Here is a 10,225-nt window from a genome sequence, read left to right as displayed (position 1 = left end):
TAATGTATATGCTGGGGAGGGGAGGCTAAGTAGGGTCCATCTACACCCGAGCCAACAAGCATACCAAACAGGTAAATCATGTGAGACAGCTCTCCACCAACTCATTGGGAAGGTGGAAAAAGCACTTCACTTCCAAGAAATAGCCCTCTGCATCTTCCTGGGTATCGAGGGGGCCTTCAGTAACATGACCTTCGATTCCATGGTAAGGGCAGCAGAGGTGCATGACCTGGGGACCACTATATGTAGGTGGACCTGGGCCATGCTTAGGGGAAGGAAGTTAGAGGCTACCATGGTGAATGAAAAGAGGGTAATTGAGACCACTAGAGGCTGCCCACAAGGAGGAGTTTTGTCTCATCTATTGTGAAATCTAGTGTTGAACAAACTCATTGAGGAACTAAGTTCTAGACAATGTTTCTGCCAAGGATACACAGATGACCTTGTCATAGTAATACTTGGCAAATTCACTGACACAGTCAGGAATATGGCACAAGGAGGATTGGACATTGTGCAAAAATGGTACATTAAACAGTATCTTAGAGTTAATCCTAAGAAGACTATTGTCATGTCATTTACGAAGAGACATATTCAACATGCAAGTTGGAATCTAAAGCTCTTCGATGAAACTCTTACCTGTGAAGGGGATAGTGAAATATCAAGGGGTAACCTTGGATGAGAAGCTAATTTGGACCCCTCACATTAAGAGCATCTGTTCCAAGGCAAAAAGTACTCTAGTGAGTACTAGGAGGGCTTTTGGCAAAAACTGTGATTTAAGCCCCAAGGGTATGCACTGGATATACACCACAATGGTTAGACCTAGGATTTCCTACGTGGCCGTAGTGTGGTGGAAGAAGGGAGAACAGCGGTTGCTGCTAAGGAGCTTGCTAAGGTGCAGAGATTGGCCTGCTTAGCCATAACGGGCAGAATTAGCAGCACACCAACCATTGGGTCAAGACGGAGGCAGCAGCTGGGGCACACAGACTTAAAGCTGGCAAAAACTGGATCTCATTCGGATATCCAGAATCACACACTAACATAGTGAGTAAGGTAAATATAGGAATGGCTGGGGAAATGCCTGCTGACTATATAATAACTCCCAACTGCTTCGACAAGCCTTACAACATAATAATTGGAAGTAGGGAGCAGTGGGAAAAAACAGTTCGACACCGTAAGGGGGACATCGTTTGGTTCACCGATGGGTCGAAAACAGACCAAGGCATTGGGGCAGGGGTGTAAGGGGTTCAGCCAAGACTGGAGAACATCATCTCTCTAGGGAAACTGGCCTCAGTATTCCAAGCCGAAATTACTGCAATCAGGGCATATGTGGAGGAGAATATGTGTAGGTGCTACAATAACTGTAGCATCTACATCTATTCAGACAACCAGGCAGCCCTGAAATCATTGGCAGCTCCTGCAACAAGATCTAAGATTGTTGCAGATTGCCACAGGGCTCTGGTGGAGCTAGGGGGAAGCAATAGGGTAAACCTAGTGAGGGCCCTGGTGAAGCATCCCCAACTCTCTTGTGGTTCCCTTTTTAGGTACTCCAGGTCGACGTCTGCTTGTAGATACATATCGTCGGTAGGTTATCCGGCTTTACTTCCTGACGTGACAGCAACGACTCTCCGATGAGGTGCGGGCCTTGTTTTGCTATTACTGCAAGTCTTGTAAATATTGCTTTTATTTAGTAATTTGACCGGCTAAAACTCTTCCCTTTTATGATTAAGACAGCCTGCGCCACCTTTCGGAGGGAGTGAGGACGTCAAAGAGTCACAAAAGTTCATATAAAGCAGTCTGTAAACGTTCACTTCAGTTAGCATGTTAGTTAATGCCTACACTTTCCGCTAGATGGTGCTGACTTACTGCTGAATAGCTTTGGTTCCGCAAAACCTTCACTGCTTAGTACTAGGTAAATGAGGATTAAGATGGTAATGGATGATGGTCTATTTAAAAGGTTCATAGCCTGGAGGAATCTAAATAGTCCGCAAATGCCGATATGCACCCGCTCTACGTCCAGATTCGCAACTAACGGCACACGACACTTTCAAATGTCCACACGTTAATATCTGAATACCGGTACCTCTGAATTCACTTGTATCAGCAGATAATTTGAGTTTCTGTCGTCTATGTGTCCGTAAAGTTCCAATCTAGCACTAAAGTCCTAAAATCCCCTTAATACTTCGTTGCTACCAACAGTCAGAGATCGTACACTACATCACTTTTAATCTCCATAATATTCTAACAGTTTATCGTGAATCTTAACACAATAAAGGCCAATCTAATTACTGTCTCGCTGACTGACACGGGTTCCCGCCCCTTAACGAAACAGTCAAGGAAAAAAGGCGGTAATAATGACAATCAGGCCTTTTTATAGGTTTTTAATCACAAGAGTTTGTCACTGCCTTCTCCATGACGGAGCTTCCATGGCTTTGCTGTACTTAGACGTTAAACTAATTGCTGATATACTACAATTTTGATCTGCAATTACCGAACTCCGATTCTACACTATTTTCCCCTCTAAAAATTCTGTTCTTAATTTTAAATTATTCTTTCTATACCTTGTATCACTGTAAACTGAACCGAGGTGTTACACTGGCCACTCAGGGATCTGTGGCAATGAACAAGCCGATAGATTGGCTAGGATGGGGGCAACAACTCCATTTATTGGACCAGAACATGTCCTGACAATCACCAAGGCTATGATCAGATTAGAACTGGCTTAGGAAACAGCACGTAGGATATTGGACCAAGGTCCATAAACAAAAACATGGTAAGGTAATGATGCCCAAGCCATGTTTTAAAAGAAGCTCTGTAATCCTGGGATTGAACAGGAAAGAGATTAAATTCATGATTGGACTGATGACCAGCCATGGGAATTTCAAAAAACACCTACACACAATGGGTATAACGAAAGAGGACTCTAAATGTAGGATCTGTGATGAGGGCGAAGAAACTGCATCACACCTAATCTTCAAAGGCATGGCATTGGAGAATAAAAGATACAGAATCTTCGGGACAAGACCTGAAGAAATTGTGTCTAGCAAAAAACTGGTAGAGGGTCTCCTTGCACTATTTAAGGGCACTGGTTGGCTTTACTAGATATACAGGGAGCAATACTGCACAATAAACCTAGTTTCGGTGCGGGCAGTGGCAGGTCAGATCTAAGCTGTTTTAGCTTCCCTGTTAAAATCAATCAATCAAACTACCTGCACCATACATATGTCTGACGCAGTAGTTCCTCACCAAATGATGCTGCTATCATCTGGATGGACTTACATCGATAGTAGGTTGGTGGTCATAATGTTCTGGCTGATCAGTGTATATTTTATTGAAGGGGGCCTAGATTTTTATTTTTGGAGGTGGGCCTGTACCCCGTACATTTTACCTCTGGATAATGGTGAATGCACAGTTTGACTTTGTATCATGTAAATGACTACACTGTCAAAGTTGTGAGAATCTGTTGCTATTACAGTTATAATGTTTACCCCTGAGTTGCAGTTTCTTTGAAGTTATGATAAATCAGTGTACTTAATCAAAGATGTAAATGAACAATTATTATTACGTTAAAGGATTCACGTGTTTTACTAGGTTTATATTAGGTAACTTTCTTGCCTGTCTGTTCAGTACAAATTTTATAATTGATGTTAAACTAACTTCCCAATGAGCTTGTGATTTGAAATTTCACACTTATTTCGGAGGTGGATGACACTGTAATATTAAGTCACTTTCTTGTCTGGTGTGTGGTGGAGGGTACTTTTTTCCTGTTCACGTCACAAATAGTGTGCAGGAAGAATGGTTGCTGGGCTCAAATCTCTCTAATTTTTATGTTCATGACTTTTTGCAAGATTTAGATAGGAAGAAGCAAAATAATGGTTGTCAGATGAAGATAAACTGAAATAAACCACAAATTTACCACATGTCTGTTGTAATCTGATCAAAATGTTTGAAACTGACTGAAAAATTCCACACATTCATGACTAAAATGAATTTTTAATGTACCACATTTTTAAATCAGACTAGCACCATAGAGATTCCTAACCCCATGTAAATAGTCCTGAAAATTTGTGATTGTGGATTTTTAATAGTTATGAAAATATTTATAAGATCTAAAACGAAAAATGTTGGCACACAAAATAGGTGATAGTAAGGAAGCGACTACTTGTGCATTAATTATGTATTGCATGCACCATGTTTTACATTTTAAACCTTACAGGTATTTTCATAATTATTGAAAATTCACAATCACAAAGTTTCACAACTATATGAAGTTAGGAATCTGTATGCCATTAGGAGAAATTATTTTACACTTTTTAGGCAGATTTAAAAATCTGGTAGATAAAAAATTCATTTTTTATTCAAATAATTATTATTGTTTTTATTCGTGAAATCCTATGTGGTATAGGTGAAGGAAGATCCCTGACAGCTGGCAATGCTGCTGCCATTTTTTGACTACAAAGTGCAAGTGGATGCAGATGCAATAAATATAAGCTTATTGGAGGGTAACAAGAAGTCATATTTGGAGGGAGATGAGGTAGGAGACAGAACCGAACAGTAGATATGCACTTACGGTAAAGGTTAACTTTGACCTTGTTTTTTTTTTTAAATTATTTCTCTTTCTGTCTTGCCTTACTCTGTTGGCAGACTGTATCGTTGGATTCTGAATGGGCATCTTACCTTGTTGCAATATTATTTACAGCTGTTCAAGCCACAAGCCCAACCACATGGACAAGGCACACGTAAGCAGCTGAAAAGTATACTGTGATACACATCTCATAATTTTCTAGAATTTCTTGCTATCATGAAGAATCATAGCTCAGAAATATGGAAACAGGTACATTTACAACATTGTTTCAGTCTTAACATGAAGTATCTCACCTGTTCCACAAATCATGTTACCTAGATCATCTACAAATAAAACCATAACAATTTTTATGTTACAAATGCATGTGCAATTTTAAGTTATGATTAATTACTACAGACGTTAGTAGGTGAGTACATTATATGTAGATGCAGACGTGGGCACATAATTTAGTGATAAGTGTAACATAATTTCATGATATTTGTAGGATGATTTCTAGAATGAATGATACATGCAATTGTGTACAATCAACTTTATTTCTGCTAACATGCAATGTATCAGATATAGCTGATGTACAATAAATGCCAACTTTTAAAATTAATCAGAACTAGAATTATCGTTTAATGGAGCTGAGGTGCCTCACATGAAAATTTCTCACTCAGTATCTGAACAGTGATACAAAACATGATGTAGCACTATAATACACAAAAGACACAGTACACCCATTTTACATCATTGTTCTCTCCCACTTCATCAGCATAGAGGCATTCACAACTACTGCATCACCAGTCGTCATCATTCCCAAATGTTGCTTCTTTTGGCTTCATCTCCTTTTAAGGCGTAGACGGAGCTGATGTATCCCCCTTATTTTCTTGAATAGGAGTGAGACACTTTACCCTCCTGTCTATTTTTCTACTCCACATTGTCTCCTTGGTCTTCTCCAGCACCAATGACTCCTTAAAGATGTGTTGAAGGTCTGATGTTTCATGCATTCGAAAATCTGTAGTGTTCTCTGTAAGCAGTGATGGCATGAGAGCTTCTCTTGGTGTGGCTTCCTTATCGAATGGAAGAATTCCTGTTTTCTTACAAGGAAAACTTCACATTACATCCCCCCTCAGATTTAATAGTAAAATGGCCCATTGGGTAGCTCATTAAAAACTGAACACAGATGAAGCTTGAAAACCGGAAGCAGCTATACTGAACTGAGAAGAAAGAAGCAAAGTAGAAACAGTGAACGGTCCAAGCTCATGCATGATGTGCAACATCAAGTAAATTGCAAAAATTATGACTTCATGGTTTTTTCATCGCAATGTTGGACTGGAGGCAGGAGATCTGTGTTCAAATCTCCCTTCTGCCCCACTTTTTTAAAAATTATGAACTTTCCCTCTGCCTGTTCAGTTTCTGTACTCTTGGCAACTGTCATACTATACTTGGTTAGAGAATATGAGTCATGTGGTAAGAATATATTACCATCACAAATAAATGTGACGAATAGTGAGAGCCGGCAAGATGCCACATAGATCTCTCTCACAAACGAATACGACAACGTGTGAACTATGTTACAACAAAGGAACGCAAAGTCAAAACTTACAAAATGGAACACAAGTCATAACATGTGGTACTTGTGTAGAACAAATAGGAGGAACATATATTTGGAGATCCCTTCTGCTGTTGCAAATGGACATTATACCATGGCACAGACACAAATCTGAATTCAGCAAACTGACATGTCAGTGACTGGATGGACGGTTCGTAATTTTTTGAAAAAAAAAAAAAAAAATTACAAGGAGCATGAGGGAGAATTGAACACAGATCTCCCCATTCGTAGTCGAACACTGTGACCACATAATCATGAAGCCATGGATATTGATATTTGTTCCATGTTGCACATCTAGAGCATGGTTTGTTCACTGTTTCGATGTTGCTTCTTTTTCACAGTTCAGTACACCTTCTTCCTGTTTTCATGCTTGATCTGTCTTCAGCTTTTGACAGGCTATCCACTGAGTCATTTCACCACTAAATCTGAAGGGGAGGGGGGGTGCAATGGGTAGTTTTCCTTGTTAGAAGCACTAGAAACATTATTTTGGAAAAAACCTGGACTAAAGCTGGGGGCAGGATGAATGGATGCTAGTCCTATTGGGTTTCCCTGTTCAGTTTTCTCTTACATAAGAACTCATACTGTCTGCCCATTGTGATTTGCAGGACGTGTAAATTCTTACATCTAGAGGCTGTAAAAGGTATGCAGAATGCACATGAAAAGTCTGTACGAAGATGCTGTTTGTTGTCATCTTTAATATGTTTGGCCTGATGTGCAATGCATGGCAATCCAGGAAAAAGATATAGGTGGAATGAAACTTCACAAGTTTCACTGCTTCTGTTAATTAACCTTTCTGATATTTTCAATATTTTTGTCTTTTCTTTTGGCATATTCTGACCTGAAAAATGAAGGAAGTATTTTACGGTAGGTAATTTCGTCATATGCCGTAACGAAAAAAAAAAATACTTACATGAACGTAAAGCTAATTATATAGTAAATGAATTTTGCTTAGTAGGCCTACACTATGTTTGTAAAACACAAAGAAACCAAGCTATATCACGAAACAGGGGACCCCACATGAACATCACCTTTACAAACTCTAGGAAGCTAAGAATTTCCTTTCTAAACTTAAGCTGTAGCTTTTGTCACGCAAATAACAAAACTAAGAGTGATATCAGGGACAGAACTAAGGGGGCCGTGCCATCGTTCAGGCCAGCAGATTTTCGGTGGCTGCAAATTCATCTTGAATAAATACAGAAATGTGAGACTAGTTGGAAATACAAATTATTCATAAAATCAAGGATCTTACTGAAACTTATCTGCGCTACAGAAACTGAGTGCTCCGATTTACGACAGAAACGTTGACTCATACAAAAAATTGGAAATATTTATTCCTGAACATTCTGTACAGACAATAGTTTTATGCGTATATAAAATAAAAAAGCGTATATAATTATATTATATCGAATTACATTGCTGAAAAACACGTTTCATTCGTCACACGTTGTTGTCTCGTTGACGTAACGGTGTCGTGAAATAGGTGACAGCCAGATCGCGAATTAAAAAACGGACTTGAAGTTTTAAGTATTTGTCTACTATTTAATTACTTAACAGTATTTGTAGGAATCTTGTACAGACTTCCACAAGTATTTTTATGACCTGGAGCAATTATAAACACAATAATACGTTCATTGTGGAATTCTTCCTAAAATTTGGAAATTTGTGGTAAGAACTTTGGGACCAAACTGCTAAGGTGATCGGTCCCTTGGCTTACACACTAATGAAACTAACTTGAACTAAGGACAACACCCATGCCCGAGGGAGGACTCGAACCTCCGACGTGGACAGCCGCACGAGCACTGACAATACGCCTCTGACTGCACACGGCTACCCCGCGCGGCTGGAGTTATCCATTTTCAACAGTACGATAACGATGATGTTTCAAAATATGGCCTCCCTCTCTTTCTCTTAATTTGTACTAGGTTAATGCATAACAATTTCAAATGCTGGTACTTGACGCACTTTTTCGATTTAAATGGTAATTTTTTTTTAAAGCTATCAAGCAGATTCTGCACTGAAATGCCTAAGACGGTTTCGATTATTCATCATATTTCTCTGCAACAAAATGCAGTTCTTGAATTACACATAACCCACTGAAAATGATAAGTTTATTTGACATTAAAATGCTGCATAAAAAGTTGAAATTATGTTTGAAATGTTGCATAATTTGCAAATAAATAAGTAAAATCAACAGCAAAATATTGATATTTTCTTTTAGAGATCGTAGGTAATGAATACTGAGTCTTAGGGATGTTTCGGCTTGAGTTTACGTGGTAAATATTTTTGGGATTGGCAGCCGTGCACAGTGGATACGCTGCTCTCTGTTGGCAGTTATATAGCAACAATGGTTGCTTGTTTTGTTTGTTAGTAGCCAAGTAGCGAGTTAAGCGTTACATTTAGTGGTCGAGCTGTGGATGATGGCGCTAATATAGGTCTGTATGTGGTGCACGTATTAGAGACATATTTTATTTGTCAGACACAATGTAGTTTCGTCTATTAACTTCGAACAATAATGATGTAGATAAAGACAGTTCTATCACCGGCCGTATCATTCATTTTGGAGGCTGTGCAGTAAAGGCAGTAACAACTGTGTTTACAGTTGATGACAGTGCATTCAGCTGGCAGTGCCACCGTATTGTTAGTCCTGTATGAAAACGCTTTCTCACTGTGACGCGACATGTTTTCATTAGACAATAAGTTATTGTGAATGTTATAAAACTGTTGCAATGTCTGACGGCAGAAAGCGCCATTCAAGTGGCCAGAAAAGACAAGCGAAAAGAGAAAATGTAGACAAAAAATTGAAATTTTCGTTAGATAATTTTATCCAACCTAAAGAAGATTTTGATCAGAATGATCCAAGCATAAATGCAGATGTAGACGAAAGTCAGGGTAAGCCTTCGGTAGATGAAGATTTGCAGGGTAAACATGATATTGTATGCAAGCTCTCTGATGAATTTGAAACTGTTCCAGCTGATTCTGGCAAGTGCTCATCTGATACTCAAACTGCCAGTGATATTGTTGACTCAGATCCTGCAAAATGACCTGACAAAATAGATGATTTTGTTAGTACAACGTTACTCAGAAGAGGGCCTCAAGAACAGATAGAATTTGAAAGCTTCCCTGATGATGATTTTAATCGTCGATTTACCTCTAAAAATTACAGTTACAGTTTGTGCAATGATGAAAGTGTTCAGAGGAAATGGTTACTTTATTCAAAACGTGCAAATGCTGTTTTTTTGTTTCAGCTGTAAACTCTTTTCGAACATTAAAATATTATTGACTTCAGGTGGTTAGAATAACTGGTGGCACATTTCTGAGACTTTACCTAGCCACGGTAGGTCCCAACTGCACTTAGAATCACAGCGAAAGTGGATGGAACTCGCCAGAAGATTAAAATCTGGCAATACTGTCGATGCAGGAACCCTGCAGATATTAAATGCAGAAACCCAGCATTGGAAAGGTGTAATTGATCGCCTTATGGCAATTATCCAGTTTTTAGCTAGACAGTGTCTTGCCTCAAGAGGAACTACAGATAAACTGTTCACTCACAACAATGGGAATTTCTTAAAATTGGTCGAATTATTTGGTAAATTTGATTCAGTTCTCGGTGAACATATAAGTAAAACGAGCCATGGTGAAAATAAGTCTCGTCATTATCTGGGTAAAAACATACAAAACGAAATAATTCGCATTCTCCATCAAAAAATTAAAAACAAAATATTGTCTATATTGAGATCTGCTAAATATCATAGTTTAATTGTGAAATGTATACCAGATATATCTTGTGCTGAGAATATGATAATGATAGTGCGTTTTGTGAATGTGATTTCTACTGATCTTGACACATGCGATGTAAATATCAGTGAACATTTTCTTGGAATTGTACCTTTAAGAGATGCGTCTGGTTTGGGGGTTACAGAGGTAGTTTTAAAACAGTTAGAAGAAATCAAAATACCTTTGGAGGACATGAGCGGTCATGGCTATGATAACGGTTTTAATATGAAAGGCAAGAACATAGCAACGCAAAAGAGGGTTTTAGATCTAAATCCTAAGGC

The 10,225-nt window shown here is 38.8% G+C and overlaps 1 long non-coding RNA gene across 2 annotated transcripts; it reads right to left on the bottom strand.

The window, feature by feature from the left end:
- Positions 1–6,341: 6,341 nt before the first annotated feature.
- On the bottom strand, positions 6,342–7,987 carry LOC126198798 (uncharacterized). 2 transcript variants are annotated; one of them, XR_007540101.1, is made up of 2 exons: positions 7,583–7,987; positions 6,342–7,008 (listed from the first exon to the last, which is right to left on the bottom strand). It is a non-coding gene; the product is annotated as an uncharacterized LOC126198798 (long non-coding RNA). The 2 variants fall into 2 exon arrangements; XR_007540102.1 differs by having other exon boundaries at positions 7,902–7,972.
- Positions 7,988–10,225: the final 2,238 nt, after the last annotated feature.

This window comes from Schistocerca nitens, chromosome 8 (assembly GCF_023898315.1).
Source record: "Schistocerca nitens isolate TAMUIC-IGC-003100 chromosome 8, iqSchNite1.1, whole genome shotgun sequence".
Taxonomy (NCBI): Eukaryota; Metazoa; Arthropoda; class Insecta; order Orthoptera; family Acrididae; genus Schistocerca; species Schistocerca nitens.
This window is presented reverse-complemented; position numbering and strand designations above follow the sequence as displayed.